The 7,560-nt window shown below is 37.8% G+C and overlaps 1 pseudogene; it reads left to right on the top strand.

The window, feature by feature from the left end:
* The first annotated feature begins 4,511 nt into the window (after positions 1-4,511).
* LOC132315168 (small nucleolar RNA R71) lies at positions 4,512-4,610 on the top strand (annotated as a pseudogene).
* The last annotated feature ends 2,950 nt before the right edge of the window (positions 4,611-7,560 follow it).

Below are 7,560 nucleotides of genomic sequence, written 5' to 3' on the forward strand. Positions count from 1 at the left end.
ACCACAAGTTATCTGGCAAATAGGTAAGGGTGGCGAAGGTCTCACCATCGGCATAATGACTTGTGAGAAGAACGGCCATATCTGCATATGAAGGCCGGTATAGCCTAGGATATGTCTCCTGTAGCTTTGGAAGGCAGTTATATGGACAATGGCACGATCTGGATAATGTGTCCATAGTGATAGAAATCAGGTGGCCATCACTGGAGGTCCTCAGCTCCGCCGTGTTACACGGGGTAGGCCAAAGGTTCTGGAAGAACATCTGTACTAGCCTCGGGTACACTGGGTATGTGACAGGGGCAAGAATGACTGCAAGGCCCCTCCGTAGTATATCATTATAAGCGGATCGGGTAAGTACCGACCTGGAAAAGAAGTTTGTGTCGAAGACTGACTCGTGCGCCACTAGAAGGCGTGAGTATCTGCGTAATGGCTGGTCTAACTCTTGGGTGGGCTGAGGTGGCTGTGGTGGTGGAGATGGTATGTTCTCAGCCTCAGCGTCACCGTGTGAAGGAGATACTCCAGCATCAGAGTGTAATCTACTGTCAGAATAAGGAGATTGTGTGGGCTCAGTTGGCTCCTCCTATATAGGGTCCTGGGCATGAGATAGACCTGCCTCGTCATCTCAACTCGGCCTGCCCCGGGGATGATAGTCTTGACCTGAGCCATGGCCTGTAAAATAATTAAAAAAACTTGCAAGGGAAGTCAGTGCCAGAATAAAGAATTTAAAGCACAAAATAGAATCATGTATGTAAAGTAAGATAGACAAAACAGATAAATGACATGAATCCATCGAAGTGACAGGATGTGATCATACTAAGCAGTATAACTGTAAAATGCATCCAATGTGGAGAATCACAGGCATTGGGAATGAATAAGATGACATGGACACACGATAAGATGCATGGAATATGTATATGAAATCTGTGAAGTTCGATCGATCACAAAAATTATGAGATCGATCTCACATGATCGATCTGAGAAACTAAGAAACTAAGTTCGATTGATCTCACTAGATTGATCTGAGAAATATGTTCGATCAATTGAACTCTGCAAAGAACGCGGACAGTCACAGATCTGTGACGTGGATGGCACGGGGCCTTCACGAACATAGTCGTGGGCCCATCAACACAACATAGCACTAATCCTAATCACTTAACGAGGCCCATACTCCCAAAATCAAAACAAATCTCAACTATATATACAATCATATATACATATATATATATATATATATATATATATACATATATAAACAAAAAGCTTCAAACTTCATCAATGGAGATTTTCAACATTAAAATAGCTTGGATCTAACATTTAAAACATGGCTACATCATATTGAAGCTTGAAATCACAAATGAAGTCTCGGATCTTACCAAAATGAGAGAAAAGAGATGAGTGCGAAGAAGTGACGAGATCCGAGATCCAAGAGAAGAAAAAGTGATTCGGGATGAGGGGAAATCGTCGGAAATGGAAAAGGTGGGTGCAGCGGCGATGAGAGGAATAGGGTTTTGAGAGGGTTAGATCAATCTTTTGAATCAATCTACAAACCCTTGGTTTCATTTTTAAAAACTTCCCTAAACCAGTTCGATCAATCGAACTGAGACCTTAGATCGATCGAACTGAAATGATCTCTATTTGAAAAATTTTTGAAATTTTTAATTTTTTTTTTAATTTAAAATTTAAAACTAAAAATTAAAAATTGAAAATAAAAATTTTTGGATTTTTTGAAGAATTAAAATAAAATAAAATCTTTTTGGAATTTTTGGAAAATAAAATAAAATATAATAAATAATAAAAAAAAAATTATTTTTGGAATTTTAAAATTAAAAAGTCAAAACAAAGTCAAGGATAGTGAGATGAAGAACAGAGATCGATCTAAACAAAATGTTCGATCGATCTGACAAAGAGCTAAAATATGCAGGTTTTTGGGTTCAGAAATTTTTCTAAGTGTTGGAACTCAAGATCGATCGAACTTGAAGTTTGGATCGATCTAAGAATTTATGATCGATCTGAAAACAAGTTCGAACGATGGGACAGAGAGGTGATTTGGATGCAGGTGGATGCAGGTCGAAAATTTTCTAAGTGTTAGATTCAGGTCGAAGTTCGATCGAACGAATCTTCCTTGGAGATCGATCGAACTTATGCAAAATGCTCAATTTCAATATAAAAGTGCATGCAGTCCTAATAACAGTTCCTAGCAATGCAAATGAACCAAAAACAAGTATCTAGACTTCGCAAAAATTGAAATTAAAGATAGAAATGAGGGAGGAATAGGGTTTTAACACCCTACGAAATGTCTTGCTAGTCTTTAACGTCTCTAGCAAGACGTTGGGCTCTTTTAGCCTGGATCAAATATCTTATAGTGCATTCCCTCCTCAATGGGGTGATAAGTGTGTTGAACTCCACCCAACAAATGGTTCTTTAAGGAACTTGTTGGATTAAGCTCAAAAGATGTTTTCGGTCCTTGGTCAAAACAATCTTTGGGCTTCCACGCCCTTTCAAAACAAGATTTTGAAACAACTTTCTTTAATTTCAAGGTTGAAGATGGACTTTTTGAAACTTTGGTCTCACACAAAAACTCAATTCATTCACTTTTAAGGTCATGACATTTTTCTACAACATTAATCTCTTCATGCTTGTCAAATGAATTGGGGGTTGGATTAAAAATATTCAACTTTATCTTCATGTGGCCAAATGAGATCTTCATTATCCCCGTCCTACAATTGATGTTGGTATTCGCGTTTGCCAAGAAAGGACGGTCAAGGATAACGGGAATTTGGCTCTTAGGATTTGGGACCGGTTCCGTGTCAATGACAACGAAATCAACGAGAAAGAAGAATATATCTTTTTTAATCATTATGTCATCGATGATACCTCTAGGCTTTTTTATTGATCGTTCGGCAAGTTGTAAAACTACCGACGTCGGCTTCAAGTCTCCTAAGCCTAATTTGACATATACCGAGTATGGAAGAAGATTAACACTTGCTCTTAGGTCAAGAAGAGCCCGATTAATGATATAATCACCAATGATGCATGAAGTAGTAGGTGAACCGGGGTTCTTAAACTTTGGAAGAGTGTTATGCTGCAAAATTGAGCTTACTTGCTCGGTTAAGACCACTTTTCTAGGTGCTTGGCTTTTGTTCTTCCTCTTTTGGGTGCACAAGTCCTTCAAGAATTTGGCATAAGTCGGAATTTTCTTGATTGCATCCAAAAGTGAAAGATTAACTTTCACTTGGCTAAACACGTCCATGATTTCATTGACTTTAGCCTTTTACTTGTCATTTGAAATTGATCATTTTAAGGCATCCAGAAATGGAGCTTTTGGTTCAACAACCTTTTCAAAATTCTTCTTTGAAGTCTCTTCAACATAAGAAGTTTTCAAATCATTTTGCAAATCTTTCTTTTCAAAATCATTTTGCAAATCACTTTCCAACACATTCTCATTTATATGGTCATGCACATGCAATGAATGAGGAATATTATATGAAACGGGACGGGTGTCAACTTGTGGTTACACCGATTCACTCTCTTCATTGGACATACCCACTTGGTTGTCCACAATCCTTCCACTTCTCAAGGTAGTCACTGCATTGACATGCTCTATTGTGTGACCTTCCGATGAGGAATGAGTCTCCACAACACATTGTTGCTTTTGTGGGGCATTCAAAGGCATTTTTCCTTTCTCTCTTGCATTTAAAGTGCTAGCTATTTGCCTTACTTGGGTTTCTAGCTTTGCAATGGATTGAGAGTGAGAATGAAGTAATTATTTATTTGCCTCTAGAGTGCCTAAAGCGGTCAAAACTTTCTCTTCAAAAGCGGGACTTCTAACATTTCCTTGGGAATATGATGGTTGATTAGGAAAATGAGAATTTGAAAATTGGTTTCCTTGTGATTGATATGATGATCTAAAACCTTGGGAACCTTGGCCTTGTAATGGAGGTGGAATGTATTTTCCTTGAAAACCACCTTGGGAAGGGTTTGAGCCCTCCCCTTGGTTTTTCCAAGAGAAATTCGGGTGATTCCTCCAACTAAGATTGTAATGATTTCCATAAGGATTGTTCCCTTGATTAGTAATAACAGCATTTGCTTGTTCATGATGCTCACTTTGCACATGTCCATGGGGACAATTAGAAGTAGAATGTAAAACACTTGAACAAGTCATACATGTCTCATTAGATGCATGATGAGAATGGTTAGGGAAGGAAGATACTTGATTCGCCGAGTTTTGGTTGATCAAAAATTGATCAAACCTTTGAGATAATGATTTCATCTCGGCGGCAATTTCATTGGAGTGGTCGACTTGATGTAAGCCAACACTCTTCCAACCACTAGAATTTCTACCATTCTTCGAAGATAAAATACGATGCAAAGAATTTTCACTCATGCTCTCATAAAGACGCCACACGTCATCCTCATGCCTATCAATGTAAGAGCCACCCATTGAAGCATCAACTATACCCTTATAATTGTCCGATAAGCTTTTAAAGAAATATTGAACTAATTGCCATTTGGGCATGTCATGATGTGGACACTTCCTAAGCAATTTATTAAAGCGTTCCCATGCCTCATGAAATGTTTCTCCATCCTTTTGTGAAAATTCTCGAATTGAGGTTCTCATGGCATTGGTCTTAGAAACTGGATAGTACTTCTTCAAGAACTCTTGTTGCATTTCCAGCCAAGAAGTTATTAAAAAAGACCTAAGATTGTTAAACCAATATTTTGCCTTATCTTTAAGGGTAAATGGAAAAAGTTTAAGCCTTAAGACCTCTTCCGACATGTCCGTATATTTTACGGTGGAACATCCAAATGCTTGTAAGGTTCTTCACTTGGAAGTCCATGATAATTAGGAAGCATTTGAATAGTTTGTGGCTTGATTTCATAGTGGTGTGTTCTAAATAGCGGCAATTGAATGCATGTGGGTGCATTATATTCATTAGGCACATAGTGATCTCTTAAAGCAAGGGGAGGATTAGCAATTAGAGGTGCAACATGGGCACTTTGGTTGCCTTGATTGATGGGAGGTGTTGGAGCATAGATTGGCCTTGGCATTCCCAATGGAACTTGGCCTTGTTGTTGTGGTAGATGAACATATGGCCTTGGCATGCCTAATGGAACTTGCATGTTATCATGATGCACATTGGGATGGAGGATACCTTGTTGGTCTATGTGACCAAGGTCCTCCATATGGTCCTCATTGTGTCCTTCCATTGATGAAATGGATTGACTAGAACTACCTCTTCCCCTAGGGTTTCAAACAATGGATTCAAGATGAAAATTTAAAGGGACAAGAGTGGGTCTTAATGATCTACGACCATGCATGCACAATACAACACAACAAGCAATAACAACAAACACTTCACCTTCACAACAAATCAACAATCAACAAACTTCCACCACATTTAATGTTCTCATACTCCCATGCTTAAAGAATATGCAAGAAAAGTAAATTGCCTCCACGAAGGCTCACGATTTATCTAAGAATTGAAATACAAGCCTCCACGCGGGCCGACGATTTAACTAAGACTTTGAGTAAGAAAAAGCTCACAAAGGTCCTTTAACACTTCAACTCCAAATTTATAGCTTAGCTTAGCAAATTTTTAGATTTTTAGCATTTTTCTTTGCTTGCTTAGCTCTTTTGTTTGGAATACTCCTTTGCTCACCTTCTTAACCCAATGCTTCTTGTCAATCAAGAACAAACACAATAAGTAACAAAAATTGAAAACAAAGTAAAGACACGATCAAAAGAATACTAATTCCTAATTGATTCCACTAATACGACATCGCCAATCAATCAATCCCCGGCAACGACGCCAAAAACTATGGTGTCTTCTCGGGCGGTGCACAAAACAATGCACAAAACTTTGAGTTTGGAAATTAGTGTCAAGTGGGCACCATAATTTAAATTTATAAACCGTTTAACACCTATACTATGTAGTATGAGTGAGAATGGATTATCCCAAGGGATTGAGTTGTCGTACTAGGTTGAGGAATCAATATTAGGGTTAGTAGGTCGAGTGATCAAAGTAGTGGTTGGTTGGTTGAATTAAACTAGATGAAATTTAAATTAAAGTAAACAATAATGCAATAGAGAGAATAAAAGAGAGAGAGATCTTGGGGTTTAGAGATCACCACTAAGCATAGCTTCTCTACACCTTTAATGAATGATTAATGAGGGGAAGAACATGTATTGCAACAAAGTGCGTGTGTGTGGTTGTTTCAACAAGCATGGATGACAAATTAAGCATATATTGTCTAAACAACATGGTGGATTGCATAACATATCAATTAAGCCATTAATCCTTTCTTTAAGCTCACAATCCAAACACATCATAAGGTTAGAGATACATGTTACTTGTTTTTCATAAGTATGGAACATCAACAACAAGTATGGATTGTCCTCCCATTTAACAACTACTCTACAACTAAGCTAATGACATGAAATTAAACTAATTAAACTAAGGAAGAGGTACAATCCATCAAGCAATAAGTATGAACCATCAAATAAACCACAAGAACATGACATTAAGCACTATGTCTTGACAATCTCTAGATCTATAGCATCAATACACATAGACATGCATAAATAACACAAGAAATAGAGACAAACACATGAACATCTATTCTAGTATACATAGACATATGGATAGAATGAAATGATCAATTGAAACCATTAAACCACATAAATCATTGAATAAACAAGATCTACATATATATAAGTGTCAAGACATGAATCACAATACAAATCCCCTAAAAAATATATAAATCAAGAAGTAGAAAGCATGCTTAGGGCTAACTCTAGCCCCAAGAGGATATCTAGCCACTCATGGATGATGTCCTCCAACCCTCAAGGGCAAGCTCCATGGAAGAAATCTGCTCCTTGGTTGATGAAGAGTCTCCAATGGTGTCTCTAGCCTCCTCCTCTTCTTTGCTTCCTTCCTAAGAGTTCTCTAAGGTATGTTATGATATGATACAAAAAGTAATCCTTATCCTTATATAGGTAGGTCAAATGACACCCAAAATGAGCTGGGGTCGTACAGCAAATATTCCCCAATGATTGGATAAAGGACAACTTTTTGTGAGCTGGAAATTTAACTTTTTCGCACTGGAGGAAGTTCGATCGATCGAACCTTTGACATGGATCGATCGAACATGGCTGAGATCTATCGAACTTAGGCTGGATCGATCCTCAATGGCGGCGCCTTTTTGGATAAAATCAAATCTGAGATATTTTGAAGATATTTTTGGAAAAAGGACAAAAGTGGTTGGTAGGGTGGTACAACTGGATAAGATCAATCATTTGGATAAGAACAAGAATATTTGATCGATCAGAGAAAGAAGTTGGATCGATCGAACTTTTGAGATCTTTAAACAGGGACAAACATGGCTCAGATCCATCTTGAAGTGTTGAAATCGATGAAAGTTGGATCGATCGAACTTTTCTTGAGATCGATCGAAGTTGCTGAAATTTCACCATTTGCTTCCTTTTGCTCTACTTTGCTCATTTCTTTGATGCATCCCAGAAATACTTCAATTATGTTCTTATTTGGCTGAGTTAGCTTATTT

The sequence above is a fragment of the Cornus florida genome, unplaced genomic scaffold (assembly GCF_030987335.1).
Source record: "Cornus florida cultivar Cherokee Brave unplaced genomic scaffold, ASM3098733v1 CherokeeBrave_3.0.0_Hap2_Chr06, whole genome shotgun sequence".
NCBI classification, from domain to species: Eukaryota; Viridiplantae; Streptophyta; class Magnoliopsida; order Cornales; family Cornaceae; genus Cornus; species Cornus florida.